The following is a 22,217-nucleotide window of genomic DNA, read 5'->3' as shown; positions in this document are numbered from 1 at the left end:
GTAAGATCTGTTCATCTCAGTGTATGTATATTTTACCTTAATTTTAATAGGGAGAATTTAAGAGGATCATAGAGGAAATTTTCATGAGTCCAAAAAAGCCCTAAAGGGACCTAATTTGTTTTCAAAATACTCTTCTGTCTTACTACTGAACAAAATTAGAATGAAAGAAAATTAATGGGATACAAGCTAACTGAGATGGAGAAAGACTTCCTTAAGAAAAATGTTGAGCTCACAGAGGATAGATTATACACCCATGAAAGCAAAAATGAGAGCTTGGAGGCCAGAAGAAAGAGAGAACAACAGCTGATCCTTTTCTATAAAGGAGAAAAACAAGGGAAATGAAACGCTACAGGTGTATCTCATTGGATAAACATATAGAAGAAAGAAATTCTTCTCACAGTCTAGAAATTCAAAAGCTGAAGAGAGATAGATGATCTTGAAGGTAGTTGAAAAACTTAGAGTTCTCACTCAGGTCTTGGTACATAGTTTCCAAAAACATCAAGAGCAGCTTCAGCTTAGAAATCTGCTGAGGATGATTCCAGTAAAATACAAAAATGAGGGGAATTTTTTTTTCTTTTTAGGAAACAAGTTTATATACATAATTGTAGAGCAAGGTGCAGTGACAGCAGCCAGTAAAAATGACAAATGACGACGTGCACTGGGTGTAAAAACTATGTCACTAGACAAAGTTCACATCTGTTGGCAACTTCGAGGTATCAATAATAAAATTCAAAGAGGCAGTAAGAAAACAAGAATTTAAACATGCTATTTAGGAAAGAAAGACACTCAATAAGACCTAACACAGGAGGCTTACATAATTACAAATACATGAAGCCCCCAAGTGCTCCTGTCTGTGAGAAGCGGTATTTTTTTCCCCTTAGATGTGGTAAATGCAAAGTGCCATTCAGTTTCCTAGACACCATGTGACCTAAAACCGAGAAGACGTTCTCTGCTTTCTTTCCCTTAGACGCAATTAACTCCCTCCTGTACTCTTTGGCCATAGAAATGCATCAGCTCTTTTCTTGCTTTCTTCTCACAGACCATTGGCAGGACTGGTCCCATGGTCCATACTAACTTTGAGTGGTTATATAATTCTCCCAGAAGTCCCAAGAGTCCGGAGGCAAAATTAATTCTAGCCAATGGAATATTTTCACAATGCCTAGGAACATGGAATATGGAGAATACTTGTGGTTAAGAAATCAACCTCTAAGGTCAGAGTGCCTAGGGTAGAATCTTGACTCCATTACTCATCAACCATGCAACTTGGGGGCAAATTACTTAATTTCCATGTGCCTCTGTTCCTCGTCTGTAAAACACGGATAATAATATACCTGTTATGTACAAATGTCAAAAGGATTCAGAGAAATAATACCTGTAAGTATTTACCACAGATCCAGGCCCATAGAAAACAGGCAATACAAATGTTGAATACAACGATTTGACTGTCCTCTAGCTGGACGACTCTCTACCAAGTGGAGATGAATAATAAGCACTGTGCTAACTTGTTTTGAGCCTTCAACCTTGACTTCACTTCTCAAACTGAGAAATATTGACCCATTTTTTAACATTCAAGAAGAATAGGGAGATCTTGCTAACTCACTTCTATGAGTTTGAAGAAGTTTCGGCTAATAAAACGGAATGATTTGAGAAAGCAGGTATTTCTCAAATTCAATTTAAATTCATTTCAATTAAAAAAAATAATAGCAGGGAGATGGGATTAAGATGGCGGAATAGAAGGACTGGAGCTCAACCTCACTCCTAAAAACAACAAAATTCACAACTAAAGACTGAGGACTCTCCACCCAAATGGACCGGAAACCTTAAAAAAGCTATCCTACTCCAGAAGAAAAAGAGGAGGACACAAAAAGAGGTAGGAGGGGCGATTTCACGATATAAGCAACCCCATACCTCCTGGGTGGAAAGCTCCACAGACTGAAAACTAACTGGTTCACAGAGACTCACCTACAGGAGTGAGAGTTCTGAGCCACACATCAAACTCTCATGTGTGGGGATCTGGCACAAGGAGAAAGAGCCCCAGAGCATCTGGAATTGAAGGCCAGTGGGGCTTGTGCACAAGCCAACTAATCTATGACAAAGGAGGCAAGAATATACAATGGAGAAAGGACAGCTTGTTCTATAAGTGGTGCTGGGAAAACTGGACAGCCACATGGAAAAGAATGAAATTAGAACACTCCCTAACACCACACACAAAAATAAACTCCAAATGGATTAAAGACCTAGGTAGAAGACCAGACACTATCAAACTCCTAGAGGAAAACATAGGCCAAACACTCTCTGACATAAATGACAGCAACATCTTCTCAGATCCACCTATCAGAGTATTGACAATAAAAAGAAAAATAAACAAATGGGATCTAATCAAACTTCAAAGTTTCTGCACAGCAAAGGAAACCCTAAAACAACACAAAAAGACAACCCACAGAATGGGCGAAAATCTTTGCAAGTGAATCGACTGACAAGGGATTCATCTCCAAAATTTATAAACACCTTCTGCAGCTCAATAACAAAAAAACAAACAACCCCATCCAAAAATGGGCAGAAGATCTAAACAGACAATTCTCCAAAGAAGACATACAGATGGCCAAGAAACACATGAAAAATTTTCAACCTCACTCATTATTAGAGAGATGCAAATCAAAACCTCTCTGAGGTAACACCTTACACCAGCCAGAATGGCCATCATCCAAAAATCTACAAACAATAAGTGCTGGAGAGGATATGGAGAAAAAGGAACCCTAGTACACTGTTGGTGGGATTGTAAATTGGTACAACCACTGTGGAAAGCAGTATGGAGATGCCTCAGAAAACTAAACATAGAACTACCATTTGATCCAGCAATCCCACTCCTGGGCATCTATCCAGAGAAAACCATGACTTGCAAACACACATGTACTCCAATGTTCACTGCAGCACTATTTACAATAGCCAAGACATGGAAACAACCTAAATGTCCATTGACAGAGGAGTGGATCCAGAAGATGTGGTACATTTACACAATGGAATATTACTCAGCCACTAAAAGGAACAAAATACCAGCATTTTTTGCAACATGGATGGGCCTAGAAACTATCATGCTAAGTGAGGTCAGCCATACAATGAGACACCAACATCAAATGCTTTCACTGACATGTGGAATCTGAAAAAAGGACAGACGGAACTTCTTTGCAGAACAGATGCTGACTCACAGACATTGAAAAACTTATGGTCCCCGGAGGAGACAGTATGGGGGGTGAGGGGATGTGCTTGGGCTGTGGGATGGAAATCCCGTGAAATGAGATTGTTATGATCATTATACAACTACAGATGTGATAAATTTATTTGAGTAATAAAAAAATTAAAAATAATAATAATAGCAGTCACCAATTGCATAGTTGCCATTTGGTATACACTTGACATAAATTATTTCATTCAATCTTCACCACAGGTAAAGGAAACAAGCACTCTTAGTAAATGCATTCCATGGATAAGGACATCTTTGGCTGAAAGAGATTATAAAACAAATTTCTGGGTCACAGAGGCAGCAAGTAGCTAACCAGGGTATAAAATGGATCTACTGACTCCATGAAGCCTTGAGTAAACTACTTAACTGTTCTATACCTCCAGTCTTCCCATATGCAGAACAGTTAATCTCATCCTTATAGAATTTTCTCAAGGAGTGAGTGAGTTAGTATATACAAACTACTAGAAGAGTGCCTGGCACTGTGGTAATTCTGGTCAAGTTGAGAGCATCAGTGACCAAGACGACATTTCTACTAAAGAAATGGCTACCAGAAATGGTAGTAATGATATGGGAAGACTCCTATTTTACCTAATTTTATTAGTAATAACATTACAAGTTAGTAGCATAGAGTTTACACTCATCATAAGACAAGCATAAAAATCAGAGAATAAAGAATAAAAATCAGAATAAAAATCAGAGCTTATTTGGGGAGTTCCCATTGTGGCTCAGCAGGTACCTGACATAGTGATTTCAATCCCTGGCCTTGCTCTGTGGGTTAAGGAACCAGCATTGCTGCAAGTTGCAATGTAGGTCACAGATGTGGCTCAGAACTGGTGTTGCTGTGGTTGTGGCATAGGCCCGCAGCTGCAGTCCCATGTAGACCCCTGGCCCAGGAACAGGTGCAGCCATAAAAGGTGCAGCCATAAAAGAAAGAAAAGAAGAAGAAGAGGAGGAGGAGGAGACAGCAGTGGCAGAGGAAGAAGAAGAAAAAAGAACATATTCATAGGTTAATATAAGAGATCCCTTTGGGACTCCTAAAAAACCTGGCAGTGGCTAGGAAAGGGGAGGTAAGGAACCAGGTATATTTTCAATAGACTGGAATTTGAACCAAAGAAATTTAGGTTTATAAAGGATCCATGCCGAGGATCTGGTTCATGGATATTTTAATGACAATTTAATCAGTCCTACTAATGAAGAATCCACATACCTACTGCATGTAAGCTAATTGCCAGAGTATGCCAGCCATCCAAATGAAGAATTAAGAAACACACTCCCAAGCAATAGTAGAACATTACTCAACCTGGTGTATGTAGCCCAAAAAGCCAGCAGCATTGCTTAATAGGATTATGTTTAATCTGAAAGGACACCACTAGAGATAATGTAAAACACTGAATGGCCTGAAGTGGCAATGAAATTATTCAGCTCCTGGACTGGAGGAGCTCTTAATCAGGGCCCCTGGAATGCTGCAGCAATTTAATAAGTTTAAATTGGTTTCACTTGGATAGATCCAGATTTGTGTTACAGACGTTATCCCACTCTGATCTCCTGTCCAGGTTCATCAAAAGGGGGATCATGCCTAAGCAATCTGGAAATTTAAAAAGAAATAAACTCCAAAGCTTGAATCTGAAAAGAGAGATATGTCAGACATAAAGGCTTACCAAAGCATAAGCCTGTGTATGTGCTGGTTTTAGACAAAAACAAAAACATCGCTAATGCTAAAGATTATTGGATTTTTTTTGTTTCATTTTACTGAATTATAACATTTTAAGATAAAGATGTTAAGTATACATATTTGAGACGCAGCTATAAAAATCAATACATTCAAAATTAGTAAATTCAAGTGGATCCAATAGAGAGGCATACACAATAAGTATATAAAGCATCAATATAAATGCAATATTTTTAGGGGGTCAGAAGTTCTACACAAGCAATCTCTGCTCTTAAGCTGTAGAGTGAAAAAAGTCATATCTATACTGCTGAACCGAAATAGGATTTTAAATGCCTATCATCATATATAAAGGAAGCCATCTCACTTCCAAGTGGAGAACACTGAACGGAGCTACAATTAGTTGATTAATTATTCATCAGTGTTACCAACTCTCTTACAAAGTGTGAAATACACTAAACAATTGCCCACATCGTCTCACTTTCACAAGGGCATCTGCTAAGTGCCTATTAAATGAATGTAACTAATCATGGTATGTGTGTGTAAATTGTGCATAAAAGTATCAAAATTCAAATCACCACTCCATTTTACCCATTAAATCAAGCAGGTGGTCTGAAGAACATTTTAGAACAATGAATCTACTAAGCAACCTCTATTACCAGCTAAATAATTTTCAGCAAAAGTCTTAATTATGTGCAGGTGCAGATGACTGTACCCATAATACAGTTAAATGGCCACATCTAAAGTATTAAGTGTATGTAATTTTGGAGCTGGGGATAGAAAGAAAGAAAACTAAACTTTATTTACCCAAGTCTCTGAGATGCAATAACTTACTCCACATCATAAATGTCCATGATAGTTGGAGTTTTAACCTAATTCACTATGACACTTTCTCTACCTCACTATGTCTTTCTATTGTACATAACCCACTGAATCTATTTTAATATGCCCCTCCTTGAATTTTGACTTGCTTCTTTCTTCTGGGTGCCCAGTTCAAATACTTTACATTCTAGTTGCTCTCAGTAAGTATACTCTCTTTTAAAAATATAGCCATGCATCTTCCAGATTAATGATGGTATAATACAAAAATATCTACTTCCTTCTCTCTCAAAAACAAGAAAATTGAAAACCTAGGACAGAAATGCAAATCCATCTTTGAAAAAAACTTAAACGGCACCTGTGAACCCAAACCACAAACTATGAAGAATATGGGAAGAATACGTGAGAGAGATAAAATTACTTGCCATAAAGGAAGAGGAGCAATCCTACACACACGGAGAATGGGTGCTTCAGTGGGCTTGACTCTGCAAGCTTCAATGTTTCCTCAACTATAAAATGGGAAAGGTAATAGCACATAGCATAGCACTGGAATAAGAATAAAATGAGAAAAGAAATATGGTGTGGGGTGTAGAAATACCTACAGAAAATATCATTGGATAAATTCACTAGAGAGTGTGTTAGATAATAGTTCTACCAGGAGCAGAGAAAGGCAGAGAAGAGATTTGGGGCAAGGTAAATGAAAAAGAACAAGCATGCCTAGCAAGCAAAAGGCCTTGCCTTGAGTCCATCAGAAATCACTGGTGAATGACAGACATGGCTCTTCTCTCCCTGCGGCTCATCCACTGCCGAGGACAATGACTGATTCAAGAAGTGAGGCCAGAAGATAGTTTAACCACCAGCATCAAAAGCATCTCTTGCCAATCCCTAGCCAGTATCCCAAAAAAGATTGTTCATTTCAACACTTTCTCTCAGGAAAATTGAAGCCACAACAAAGATACTACATCCTCCATTAGCAAGAATAACAAACAAAATCTAAATACTTTCTAAAAAGAGAGAGAGAGAATCTACTACTCTCCCATCTTTCTTTTGGGAATTGAATAAGTCAACTGAGGAAAATACAGTAGAAAGAAGAACTAGCCAGCACATTGTCAGTCCTTGCCTCAACTTAGGTCAAGAGAGTTAAGCCCGAAAGTTAGACAAAATGAGATGACAGAAAAATATACTGGAGATGAAGGAACAAGATAAAACCCACAAGAACAAAACACTGAAGAGGATATAGGCAACCTACCTAAAAATAATCCACAGTAAAGAGAGTAAAGATTACCCAAGATCTCAGAAAAAGAATAGAGGCAGAGACCAAGAAAATAAACGTTTAACAAAGAATTAAAAAGTTTAGAGAACAGAAATGAACAGTACATAAACTAAAATGAAAAATAGGAGTTCCTGTCATGGCTCAGTGGTTAATGAATCCAACTAGGAACCATGAAGTTGCAGGTTTGATCCCTGGCCTTGCTCAGTAGGTTAAGGATCTGGCATTGCCATGAGCTGTGGTGTAGGTTGCAGATGTGGCTCGGATCCTGCATTGATGTGGCTCTGGCGTAGGCCAGCAGCTACAGCTCCGATTAGACCCCTAGCCTGGGAACCTCCATATGCGGTGGGAAGCGGCCCTAGAAAAGGCAAAAAGACAATAAATAAATAAATAAATGAAATGAAATGAAATGAAATGAAATGAAATATACACTAGAAAGAATAAATAGCAGAATAACCGAGGCATAGGAATGAATAAGTAAACTGGAAGACAAATTGGTGAAAATCATTGCCATAGAACAGAATGAAGAGTGAAAAGAAATGAGGACAGCCTAAGAGACCTCTGGGACAACTTAAACACACCAACATTCACCTTATAGAGTCCCAGAAGGATAAAAGAAGGGATAAAGGGCCTGAGAAAATAGTTGAGAAGATAACAGTGCAAAATTTCCCTAACATGAGAAAGGATACACTCAAGTCCAGGAAGTACAGCATCTCATACATGAAAAACAAGGAGGAACATTGCTGAGATACATATTAACCAAATTGACCAACATTAGAGACAAAGAAAAAATATTAAAAACAATGGAAAAGCTTCAAATAATACACAAGGGAATCCCCATAAGGTTATTAGATTATTTTTCAGCAGAGACTATGCAAGCCAGAAGGGAATGGCTGTAGATTTAAAGAGATGAAAGGGAAAAACTTATAACCAAGAATACTCTACCAAGCAAGACTCTCATTCAGATTGAAAAGAGAAATCAAATGCTTTACAGACACATAAAATCTAAATGATTTCATTACCATCAAATCAGCTCTACAATAAATGCTAAAGGAAATTCTCTAGGAGGAAAAGGAAAGGCCACAACTAGGAACAAGAGAATTATGAATGAGAAACCTCACTGGTAAAGGCAAACATACATAAAGGTAGGAAATCATTGGCACAGAAATATATCAAAACCAACAAATGTGAGGAGAAAATACAAATAGAGGCTTTTGGAAATGCATTTGCAATTAAGAGACCAGCAACTTATTTCCCACATTATCATGCTCTAGCATAAGTGACTAGACAGAGTTCCCAGTGCTACACAGCAGGATCTCATTGCTAATCCATGCCAAAGGCAATAGTTTGCATCTATTAACCCCAAGCCCCCCATCCATCCCACACCCTACCCCTCTCCCTTGGCAACCAAAAATCTATTCTCCAAGTCATGTAACTGGGTCACCATGCTGTACAATTTTTTAAAAAAATTTTAATAGTTAAAAAAAAAACCAGAGAGAGCAGCAGCTTAAAATGATCTTGGATATATAGACTGCTTTATCAAAACATCATTAGAACTGCAAATGAAAAAATCTGCAATAGATAAACACAATAAAAAAGAAAAAGCAATTCAACACAACATTAAAGACAGTCATCAAATCACAAAAGAAGAGAACAAAAGAGGAAGGGAAGAAAAAATACCTACAAAACAAATCCAAAACAATGAAAAAAAATGGCAATAGAAACATACATGTCGAGGGGGAGGCAGGATCAAGATGGCAAAGGAGTAAGATGTGGTGCTTACCTTCTCCAACAAACACATGAATATGTAGAGCGATTCACACAGAACACCTACTGAATGCTGGTAGAAGACCTTAAGTTCCAGAAATGGCAAGAGACCCTCCACATAGGTGGGCAGAACAAAAGGAGGAAAAAGAGAGAGAGAGAAGAGGGAAAGGAAAGGAATCAGGATGGGACTAGCACTCCTGGAAGGGAGCAGTGAAAGAGGAAAGGAATCTGCAGTCTGGGAGGCCACCTAAATGACAGGGAAATCAGCTGAGACAGAGAGGGAGCATCAACACCTCAGAGAAAAGCACAGCAGCCAGACTGAGGAGGGCAAAGCAGAGAGAGAGAGCCACACAAACTGCTGGTACCACTCTCCGTGGACACCACAGCCTGAGACACTCAGGTGGGTGCTGGGTATTGAGACTGAGGCTCCAGAGGTCAGTTCCAGGGAGAGGACTAGCACTGGTGGTGTAGAGACAGCCTGAGGGGCTGGGGAATGGAGGGCTACAGTCAAGTGATCACAGAAGGGGGCCTAGGCCTGCAGGAGCAGCAAGGCACATTGATGGAGAGGGCAAGAGGAGAAGAGAAGGGGCAGGACTGCGGTAGGAAGATCTGTGAACATGTAGGCTCTTATCTTTTTTTGTTTGTTTGTTTTTTAGAGTCACACCCACAGCATATGGAGTTTCCCAGACTAGGGGTCTAATCAGAGCTGTTGCTGCCTACCTCTGCCACAGCCACAGCAATGTCAGATCCAAGCCACATCTACAACCTACACCACAGCTCACTGCAACGGTGAATCTTTAACCCACTGAGCGAGGCCAGGGATCAAACTTGCAACCTCATGGTTCCCAGTCAGATTCATTTCTGTTGTGCCATGACAGGAACTCCCACATGCAGGCTCTTGGACATAGGCTCTCAGACACAGGCTCTCGGGTGGTGGGAGTCTCTTGCACAGGCTACAGGTGGCTAAGAAGGACAATATTTAATGATAAAAGGATCAATTAAAAAGAGGACATTATAATCATGAATATATACCCCCTAATATAGGAACATGCAAATACATATAACAAAGACTAACATAATAAAAGGAGAAACTGATGGGAATACAAGAACAGTAGGAGATTTTAACACCCCATTCACATTAATGGACAGATCCTCTAGAAAAATAATAAATAAGGGAACAGAGATACTAAATGACACAATAAAACAGATTTAATTGATTTGTCAGACATTATATCCAAAAAAAAAAAACAGAATATACATTCATGTGTGCACAGAACATTCACTAGGATTGATCACATATTGGGCAAAGAACTAACCTCAAAAAATTCAAGAGTATAGAAATTATTTCAAGCATATTCTTTGACCATAATGGCATGAAACTTGAAATCAACCACAGGAAAAGAAATGAGAAAAAGCTGATTACATGGAGACTAAACAACATGCCACTAAAAATCCAGTGGGTCAATGAGGAAATCGAAAGGGAAATTTAAAAATACCTCAAGACATATGATACTGAAAAAAACACAACCATTTAAAATCTATGGGATGCTGCAAAAGCAGTTCTTAGAGAGAAGTTACTAGCAATACAGGCCTTCCTCAAAAAAAGAAGAAACATCTCAAATCATCAAGTTAAGCTAACACCTAATAGAATTAGAAAAAGAACAAACAAACCTAATGTCTGCAGAAGGAAGTAAATCTGAAAGATCAGAGAGGAAATCAATAAAATAGATGTTCAAGAAACCATAGGAAAAAAACATAGTAAAACCAAGAGTTGGTTCACTGAAAGGGTAAACAAAATTGACAAACCTCTAGCCAGACTCACCAAGAAGAAGAAAGAACCCAAATAAACAAAATAAGAAATGAAAAAAGAGAAATCTCAACAGATACTGTAGAAATGTAAAAACCATAAGAAAATAGCAAATTTGACAACCTAGAAGAAATGGACAACTTTCTAGAGAAATACAGCCAACCAAAAGTGAATCAAGAAGAAATAGATCAATTGAACAGACTGATAACAAGAAGTGAAATTGAATATGTAAAAAACAACCAAAAAAAAAAAAAAAAAACTCCCTACAAACAATAAGGAAGCCAGGAATAGATAGCTTCACAGGCAAATTCTACCAAACATAAAAAGAAGAATTTATATCCATACTTCTTAAACTTTTCCAAAAGGTTGAAGAAGGAACAATCCCAAAGATTTTCTATGAAGCCAACATCACCTTAATTCCAAGACCAAAGATACTACCAAAAAGAAAATCATAGGCCAATATATTTGATGAATATTGATGTAAAAAATCTCAACAAAATTTTAGCCAAATGTATCTAACAACACATAAAAAAGATCACACAGCACAACCAAGTGGGATTCATCCCAAGTTCACAAGGATGGTTCAAAATGAGCAAATCAATCAAGGTCATACACCACATTAACAAAACAGAAGTCATAAGGCACATGATCATCTCAACTGATACAGAAAAAGAATTTGATGAAATCCAACATCCATTCACAATAAAAATTCTTACCAAAGTGGGTATAGAGGGAACATTCTTTAACATAATAAAAGCCTTTATGACAAACCCACAGCCAATATAATACTCAATGGAGAGAAGCTGAAAGCCTTCTCACTAAAATATGGAACAAGAAAAAGATGCCCATTCTTGCCACTTTTATTCGACATAGGATTAGAAGTTCTAGCCACAGCAATCAGACAAACAAAAGAAATAAAATGTATCCAAATTGGAAGAGGAAAGGTAAAATTGCCACTGTATGCAGATGACATGATACTATATATATAGAAAACCCTAAGGACTCCACACAAAAACAACTTGAACTGATTAATGAATTCAGCCAAGTAGCAGGATAAAAGATTAACATTCAGAAATCAATTACACATCTGTATACAAACAATGAAATATTAGAAAAGGAATATAAAAATGCAATACCCTTTAAAATCACACCCCAAAAATTAAATACCTGGGAATACACCTGACCAAGGAAGTGAGAGACGAGAGAATTATAAAATGTTAATCAAGGAAATTAAAGAGGATTCAAAGAAATGGAAAGATACTCCATGCTCCCAGTTTGGAAGAATTAATATTGTAAAAATGGCCATACCACCCAAAGCAATCTACAGATTCAATGCAATACTTATCAAATTACCCAAGACATTTTTCACAGAACTATAACGAACCACACAAAAATGTATATGGAGTCATAAAAGACCCAAAATTGCCCAAGTAATCCTGAGGGGAAAAAAACAAGCAAGGGGTATTAACTCTCCCAGACTTCAGACAATATTACAAAGCTGTAGTAATCAAGACACTGTCATACTGGTACAAAAACAGACATACAGACCAATGGAACAGAATAGAGAATCCAGAAATAAACGCAGACACGTATGGTCAATCAATCTTTGACAAAGGAGGCTATACTATAAAGTGGGGAAAAAGAGAGTCTTTTTCAGCAAGTGGTGCTGGGAAAACTGGACAGCCACACATAAATCAATGAAACTGGAACATACCCTCACACCATGCACAAAAATAAACTCAAAATGGCTTAAAGACTTAAACATAAGACAAGACACCATAAAACTCCTGGAAGAGAACATAAGCAAAACATTCTCTGACATCAACCATACAAATGTTTTCTTAGGTCAGTTTTCCAAGGCAATAGAAATAAAAACAACAAAAACCCCACAATGGGACCTAATCAAACTTACAAGGTTTTACACAGCAAGAAGGGAGAAAAATAGTTGCAAAAGATTCAACAAACAAGGGCTTACTCTCCAAAATATACATAACTCATACAACTCAACAGCAGAAAAACAACCCAATTTTAAAAATGGCAGAAGATCTAAACAGACATTCCTCCAGAGAAGATATACAGATGGCCAACAGGCACATGAAAAAATACTCAACATCCCTGATTATTAGAGAAATGCAAATCAAAACTACAATCAGATACCACCTCACACCAGTCAGAACGGTGATCATTAGTAAGTCTACAAATAACAAATGCTAGAGAGGGTGTGGAAAAAAGGGAACCCTCCTACACTGTTGGTAGGAATGTAAATTAGTACAACCACTGTGGGAAACAGTATGGCGGTACCTCAGAAGACTAAATATACAACTACCGCATGACTCAGCAATCCCACTCCTGAGCATATATCCCAGCAAAACTTTCATTGAAAAAGATACACGCACCCCTATGTTCATTGCAACTCTATTCGCAATAGCCAAGTCATGGAAACTACCTAAATGTCCATTGATAGACAAATGGATTAGGAAGATGTGCTACATACATACACACTTTGGAATACTGTTGTTTTGATTTTACCGAGAGTTACAAAGTAACTGTTTTTAGCTGTTAATATTATTATCTTTCTAAGCTATAACTAGAATATATGATTACGTACCCACTAGCATATATGATTATGTGCCACTTGGGGTGTGTTGGGCTTTATTGTGCTGTGGATGATAGAACCCAATAGACAGTCAATTGTCCCAAGCAAATGCAGTCAACTGCAGATGAACAGTAGCTTAATAATACCTGGAAAATGAAGGAAGGAAAAGATTTGAGCATGTCCAGATTCCTTCTAATTAATGGTGATGACCTCTCTTTCCGGAACACGACTTTTTAAATTCCTATGAATTTACATAAAGGAACTTTACACAAAGAGAATGGCAAAAACAACTATGTCATCAAAGTGTGCCGGATATAGGCATGGTGGATAGAATACAAGAGAACAGAAACTAAGAAAAGCTATGTTTTCATTTAAAAGAGATAGATTCCTCTGTCAAATCAAAGCCTCTGTTTTAAGTACTAAAAACAAACCTGCTTATATGGTGTTAGGCTTGAATCATTCTGTGTATTTCTGGAGTACTCAAGATGAATACTGTTCAGGATCTTGGTATGTCATGGGAGGTTGTTAATTAATATGCCCTCATCGAAGCAACAGACTGTAATTCTCTCTCCAGTCATTAGTTGTATGAAATGCATTAATCATAAGAAGGACAAATTTGGAGGGGTGTAGTTTTATCACTAATATGGGGGGGATAATTCAGTACCAGCCACAATGAGAAATCAATCTAAAGATTTTAAAAGCTTTGCCTTGTTTCCTTTGCTCTCTCTGCTTCCCCTTCTAAAATCAATAGATATATTCATTTATTTCTCTACTATTCATCAGACCTGCTTTCAAGGAAAGATCAATTATTCACAAATTATTCTCAAAAGAGCCCCCTATTGGGTAAAATACAAAAATTCCTTTAAAGAAATAGCTTTTTTCCCCCTTGTAGACATAGCCAAATTGCCATAACCATGAATCACCACATCTCTTGAAATGCAGAAATATTGAGTCCAATACATGGTGTAAGTGAAGGCTGAGTGAAACATGTCTTGTTTATCAAAAACTGGAACTTCCCTGTAACTGGGAAGCAGAACCTAAATATAGACTCCATTGTCTAACTTCCTTGCATTGAGGTATATTCATTTGAGTAGAATTTGCAAACAATGAGCAACAGTGATGTATATATTTTGGGGGCCAAGGTATTTAAGAAAATGATAGTGAATTCTAAGAGAATGCTGATCAGTTAGAAACATCTACACTTGACAGATATGTAAATGAGAAATAATATTTGATTGTGCTAAGCCAGAGAAGTTTTGTTCTTGATGTTTTTGTTTCAGCAGTATCATGAATATATTTTTTAAAGTTATAATGTTATTTGGTTTTGGTATTTCTTTTTAAGAAAAAGGTTTTGACTGCTATGAGCGCATCTCTAAAAGTATCTCAGGGCAGGAAATTTTTGGATGTTATAAACATTGAAATCTTACTGTACATAAATTAACATTTATTGATTATTTGTCATTGCTAAGCCCTGTTCCAAGGCTCATCAGTGTATTATATCTTCACATAATCTGATACTCTAAATGCTATTTTTATCTTCATTCAAAAATAGGCAAATAGTGTCAAAAGACACTAAATAATTTGCTTGGGATCACCCAACATTTCTTTACCATAAAGCTTTAATAATTCAGTATACAAAAATGGAGTTTTAAGGCTGTCAACAAAATACTCTCATTCAGTATTGGGCAGCAGCAATAAATTTTTAGAGTATCCAATGAGTATAGAGTATACAATATAAGAACCAGTTCATCATTTGACTTTAAGTAAGTACGTGAATTTCTTGGGTTAAAAAAAAAAGGTAATTTAAAATGGGAAATGTGAATAGTTTTTAATTCTCTCAGAACTTTTCTAAACCTCAATATCTGAGAAATAAATAGCCTTTGACAGCATTAATGTGGTTTCCTTTCCCGTCGACATTACAAATTAAAGAAATTTTGCTTTGATGAAGGTCATTACATAGTAAAACAGCAACAAATGTCCTTCAGGCTAAGTAAATCAACATCCTAAAAATCTATCTCTGTAGCTCAATTTAGATGTCTATCCTGGGAAGCCTGATCTTCATAGAAGGAGGTTCCAGAATGTACTCTAGGAAAACACACCTTTTGAGTAGTAATCAGCAAGAAATCACTAGAAATCAGCCTACGTAATTGCTTCTTTTAATTTTTGTTCCTGTTTTATTTTCTGGCTTATTTTTTTCTTATATGATGCCATTATTTCAATAAATCTGTTTCTTTTGAGAAAATCTCCTTTGAATCCCTGAAGAGTTTTAAATTTTTTCCCGATGCTTTATATACCGGCATTTTATTGCATTTTCTGAGTTATAAACATAAATTACCTCTAGGGCACTGGTTCTTAAAGTTTGATATTCATAAAAAATCATCTAAGTTTATTTAAATGTATATTATTTGATTCTATCTGAAACATTCTGGTTTTTGTGTCTGCGGTGAGGAATCTTTAACAAATTAATTTCAATGCAGTTGGTCAAACTTTACGAAAGGAAATTTGTATGCAACTCTACCCTAATTTGCACTAAAGATCATAACCTGAAAGCTATTGTAAATTCTCACATCTTAAAACACTACAAACACTTGCAGATAAATCTATTTCTTTTTCCTTCAACATTTTTCTCTTTTCATTTACAAATAAACAAAATGAGTGAAAGCCACCCATAATCCTTTCGTGCACTATTGATCAGGTTTGATATAGGAAATGTAAACACTGAAATTGCTGTCTGTTGGTCTAATACTGAATAAAATATTGATGTAAGCTTACCACCTGTTTCTATGGATACAGTTAAATATTTTTACATTTCCATTACAGGTCATGTGAATAGCCAACAGAAATATATGGATTTAATTTTATATGGAACAAGAAAAATAAATAAGCAAATATTTCTTATATTAAACAAGAGAGGTTTAAAGCTGAAATGTTTATTAGAAATATAATTCAATACAATCCTGGTCTAGTAGTACATGTAATTTATACAGAAATACTTTTATAAGCTCATAGCCAACTAGAAAGCTATGAGTTTAAAATCATTAACTTGGTGTCTGAAAGCTCAGGCATCCATATAATCTTTTTTTTAGGACTGCACCCATGGCATATGGAGGTTCCCAGGCTAGGGGTCCAATCGGAACTGTATCCACTGGCCCACTCCAGAGCCACAGCAATGCAGAATCCAAGCTGCATCTGCAACCTCCACCACAGCTCATGGCACCGCTGGATCCTTAACCCACTGAGCGAGACCAGGGATCAAAACCGCAACCTCATGGTTCCTGGTCGGATTCGTTAACCACTGAGCCACGACGGGAACTCCTATAATCTGAATTCCATTAAACTAGTTTATATAGATAGATGATAGGCAGCGAGATGTATGTATCTATTTTAGCAAAAAAATTTACTTTCCATAAAACCAGATTATTTTTTCATGTTCCTATTTCTCCCCAAAGTTAATTTATTTCCAAAGAATTCAGTCTAGTCAAGATGATTCATTTTACCTCTGATTCAATAATTTTGAATCTTGCTTACAGCAAGCGTAACTAAAGATTAAAGCATAGGGCAAGCACCTAAAAAAGGCTTCAGACAGATTATTTTTAAAATATTTTTCAAGTTTGTGTTCAGAAGAAAATCTGATTGCCCCACTGGAAAAGGGAAGATATTTTTAATAAACAATAATAAACTATTGTTTATTATTTCAAGAAATCTGTTACACTCAGGCCCCAAACTTGCATCCCCAATTAACGAAAAAAAAAAAAAAGATATTTGCAGTTAATTGGACTGATTATCCTTTTCAGAATGGCCACCATTTATTTTGCTCAAGCAAAAGTATACAAACCTAAAGAGCTTACAAATTTTCCTTCAGCCACATATAATAAGCTCCCTGGAGAATTTCTGTTAACTATAATTTTATCTGCATCTCCCAACATTTCCAATGGTACTTTGGGATTTCAACGATATGTTAATGATATTTATAGATTGACATTTCAGGTAACTTCCCCCAGCCTAACCGTTAATATAGTATTAAGTGTGTTAGCCAGAATATTATTGAAATATATGGGTTCCAATTTGTTAGTGAGACAAATGAGACCGTAATATATTCAAAAATAGGAAATATCAACTGCTACGTGAAATAGTAAATTAAAAAGGCAAGGTAAGGAAGATACGAGTGAGGGCATGATGGTATGTCTTCTCTTGAGTTCTTGGTTTTTTACCTCAATGACCACCTGCATAGTCTGTGCCTAAGAATACTGTTATTTGCATACTTACCTCGTCTTTCAGATTATAAACTCTTTAAAAGCAAGAATAACATTGCGTTCATTTTTGCTCCTTCCTCAGTTTTTAGAAATGTATATACTGTAAAGAGCAGTATTGATTGGGTTTAACAAACATTAAATTGAAGGTAAAAAGGAATTTGTGCAGCTCAAGATCTTAAAAGTGTAGACATCCTGCAAACTCATCAAAAGGAAGGGATGGTGATGAAACTGAGTGGCTGATTTTTGACTTTTAGTGTGGTTGGGGAGTTCAAGGAATTCTAAGAACACGTATTAAAAGACAGGATTAATATTTTAAAAATCTAATTACTAAATAAGCTTAATTACTAAAATAGTGTCCAAGTTTGGAATAATACGGAAATATGGAATACCTTATGGTAAGGAGTGTTTAACTTTTTGAAATAAGTATAAAGTACATATGGTGATAGACAAAAATCATAAGAAAAAGGAAACGGGAATGATTATATGGAGCAGACCATAAAGAAAGACGGACGAGTCAGTGACGTGTCATATCTATGGTCTTGGAAGCAACAGCAGAGAGCTTAGAGTTACTGTCCTCACTGCTCTTTCATCAGACTGAAGATTCTTGAACAGCAGGACACAACACCCTGATGAAATGTGGAACTCTGTAACTCCACCACCAAAGGAGAGAAGGCTGCCAATCAAGGCCCCCCGGGGGTGCATCTGGAACCGGGTATGGGGCAAGCTGGAGCTGGAGGAGGCAGTTAGGGCTCCCTGTGGATTGGCAAATTTGCATAATATCAGTTTCTCAGGTCAGGAAAGTTAAGGACTGTCCCCAGGGGATGGTACCTGACCCTGGAGAAATTAGGATGAATGTTCAGTGGGCCTGGAGAATGAGAGGGCAGTGAGAGACCTGCCTAGAGTGTGGATTTAATCAGCTAATCAAGAACTGATCAGCCTCTAGCCAGAACTTCAAAATTAGAACAAAACAGCTCTCTCTATATAAAGCTTTATATATATAAGACAATCTTGACAACCGAGCTTAGTGGAACAGAGGAGAAGCTTCGTTCCTTTCCAGGTTAAAATTCATAGTTAGTTGCTCCTTAGAAATCTTGTCAGAAGACCTGATCTCTTTAGAATTGAGGAGGTATATTAAGGGAGTGTCTGGGAGTATTTGATCAAAGTCTACATCGTCATGTATAAACTTTAACAAATATTTGAAACACAGAATTCAATTTATGCCTTGAAGCGTCAGAGAAATAGTTTTAGAAGATAGTAAAGTAATACTATAAAAAGTGACTATCCAGTACGGGGAATTCTATAATCTGGATCCTAAATGCATTAACTGCAGAACCGCTGTCAACAGGTCCCCACTTGATGTAGAGTATATTGATTGTAGGTGGGATATATCCTTAAGCTGTTACACGGTACCCTGAAGAAATGCTCCTCTAATTATTACTGACTTCTCAGAATGTCCTCTTTGCTCCAATCACCCACACACACCCACACACACACACACACACACACACACACACACAAACTTCTTTAACACTTTTACTGGAAAAAGTAAGTTATCTATTATAACAATTTTGATAATCTCTTTGTGAGAGAGGATTAAATATTAATAATTATAGAAATGGTTACAGTATATCCTAAATATTTGAGATTGATGTTCATAAAAAAAAATCAAATATCCCTGATGTATTAGATTTAATACTGATCCAAATGTGACCTAATACCAGTGTGACCTAATATAGCAATACTTTATATACCAATATCTATTTTATTCTTAAAAATGAAACTAGGATCAAATAAAATTGCACTGAACAGGTTAAACAGCAAGGAAGATTTAATTCTAGGCTCTTGCAATAGGATATAGAAATTGAACTCAACTCCACTGAAATAAAAGCAAGAGAGTTTTTTAAGCACTAAGCTGAGCTAGTGGAAAAATAGTGGAGGAAGGACTTTGAAGGAGAGGGAGATGTGACTAGAGCATCAGCGTTTGCTAATTGGCCTTATCTACCTTGTCTACCCTCCCACAGAGACTGGGAGATAGAGGTGCTATTTTCTTTACGACTACACTTCAAAGATGGCTTCTAGGTGCTAAAGAAAAATATTCTTGTGTTGTAATGTCAATGAAAAAAATGTGGCCTGCCATATCAGTAAACAAATGATGTTGTAGCCATCAAGCTATCAGTACAACCTCCTAGATGATGCACCTTGAGGGAACTCAAGATAGAAACAGGACCACCCCCTACACACACACACACACACACACACACACACACACACACACACACACACACATATATGTATATTTTCTGGTTTAGATTCTTTTCCCTTGTAGGTTATTACCAAATATTCCCTCCTTTTTCATGCCTGAATAATATTCTGTCCTACACACACCCCCACACACACACCCACACCCACACACCAGTCAGCCACTACAGCCACCCCCAAGGTGAGGGTGAGAAAGCACAGTATCCTACCTCGGATAGCTGAGGTTCATATCAAAGGAATGATTTCAGTGAGTCCAGACCGTTGCATCTTCCCATACAGAGAAAACCACTACATTCTTTGATTTGAGAGATGTCCTTTTCTCTCATGAAGGTAGTCTTTTTGTTAGGCTTCAAATCCCCTTCAAGGAGATTAAATTCAAAGCCTCAGGCCAAGACAAGAATTACCGGACCCTTATCATCACCTCGCAGGTCTCTTTGTAATGCCCTTCCCCCACCTTGAGTAACAGGTCCTACTCCTGCCTACTTCCTACTAGGAAAGGTAGGTGGCCCACTCCTCACCCTGCCTCTACAGGGGCAATAAGAACACAGGCAGACACAACATCAAAGGACAATAAGGGGAACTTCCCTATAATCTGCCCACTTGCAAATAAGGTATCCCACCTGAGACCAATCAGATCAAATATGCCCCATCCAGAGACCCCCCTCCAGAGACCACCATGGACGGTGGGCCGGAGTGGGAGAAATCAGGCTCCCATCATGTCCGCAGCAGGGGGATATAAGGGAAACCCCAAGAGGGGCCAGTCCCTACTCCCAGGATGGCCCAAGCTTTCTCTCTGAGCTCATACCTTCACTTTAATTAACTTGCTTGCATCACTACCGTTTCAGTGATGGCCGTCTCCAAGGCAACCCTGACTCAGAGCAGTTACCCTTTGTACCTGCCTTTCAATTCTTTACTGTGCTCGGGCAAGAACCAAAGAAATACTGCAGCCCTAACATTTTGATGTCTGATTACCTTGTCTTTGTGGCAAAATTCCTATATATCCTGGCTCCTGCCTTACCTCTTCAAATCAAACTCTAAAATCTGTCTGACATGCTCTGTCCCATCTCAGCATCTCGAAGTTCTCATTGAGTCCTAAGTTTTGTCTGCCAAATAAGACCTAACTCTCAACTTTTAGGCTATACTTTTTTTTGTTTGTTTTTTTCCAGTGAGCTGTAACACTGGCTAGAGGCTGAGAGAAGACTTAAATCAAGACACAGGGAAATAATTTACCCCTGCAATAATTTACAATCCTAAGTTTTTTAAAGTAAGTATTCTAAGAGAAACAAAGTCAGGGGGCTACCGTCAGAAAGAAACCTATGCAAAGTTTCGTCAAGCTGATGGGAATATTAACATCATCTTGGTCATTGGGTAGAGAAATTTTTACCTTTTCTACTATATTATAAATTTCAATTGCATGTTTTCTTAGCTGTGTAAACTAATGTCTCTTTGTACAATATTTATTTATCACTTTATTTACATATTTACCAGATATCAACTATAGGGCACACACAAGATTAGCCAGGGAGATTGTAAACTTTAATAAAGAATTTTAAATATTAACAAAACAGGGAGGAGTAAATAAATTACTTCGGGAAGGTAAGAAAAGTGCAGGTGCCGATGACGTGTTCTTCTAAATTAGGTGTGTATTTAATTTTCATCAATAATCATATTCCAAATGAATTGATATAACTCACTTTAGAATACTTGAAATTAGTCCTTTTACAAAGCATTTATTTTTTCCTAAGTCATCTATCTTCTAATTTTACATTTTAAAATCAGATGTTTATTCAAGATACATTCATATTCTGATTTTTTTAAATTTTATGGAATTTATATATATACATATATATATATAAATACATGTTATATTTTCCAGTATTAATTTTATAAAAGAAAATACACTGTTTGTTTGACTTTTTATTTTCTATGTTGGTCTACTCTTAATCGGGATTGTTGCTGTTGTTGAAAACCAACCCTAAACATTGTCCTCTGCTTTTCTGGCTATGTATTTTTGGTTTCATTTATGAAAATGGAATCACTTCTGCAATGCATACTTTTCAATGGTTTCCCGCCCCCTCCTAGCTCAACTAAGCTAAATCATAGATGAATTTAGTTTTGGTTTCTGGTCTTTTCAGTCATTCTAGAAAAAGCAATGTTACGTACAATCTTCCTGTTGTTGACTTATATATACGCATATAAATAATCCATTGCTCCTCAGTTAAAGCCAGGCTCCTGAAAGACCGAGCAGGTGGAGAAAGGACTGCCATCCACCTTCAGCGATGAGACCTTTAAAAGGGATTTTTACAGGAAGAGATTTAAAACTCACTTATTTCATTAACTATGCACGTAGTTATAACCAACAAATACACTGAAATGCAGTAATGGAGAGGCCAAGGAGTCATTTGTCTGGTTTATTTCACAGCAATGGCTTTTCCCTTCATACCACCCTTATATTTTTAAAACATTTTAAAACTTTTTATGTCACCCACCCATCACATTGTAGAGTTTACAAAGTGTACCATTCACGTTACAACAGCCA

Source organism: Sus scrofa, chromosome 5 (genome assembly GCF_054392235.1).
Source record: "Sus scrofa isolate SSC_HxYL_T2T_F1_AM1 chromosome 5, Sscrofa_HxYL_maternal_Yorkshire_Landrace_v2.0, whole genome shotgun sequence".
Taxonomy (NCBI): domain Eukaryota; kingdom Metazoa; phylum Chordata; class Mammalia; order Artiodactyla; family Suidae; genus Sus; species Sus scrofa.
Note: the sequence above shows the minus strand (reverse complement) of the source record.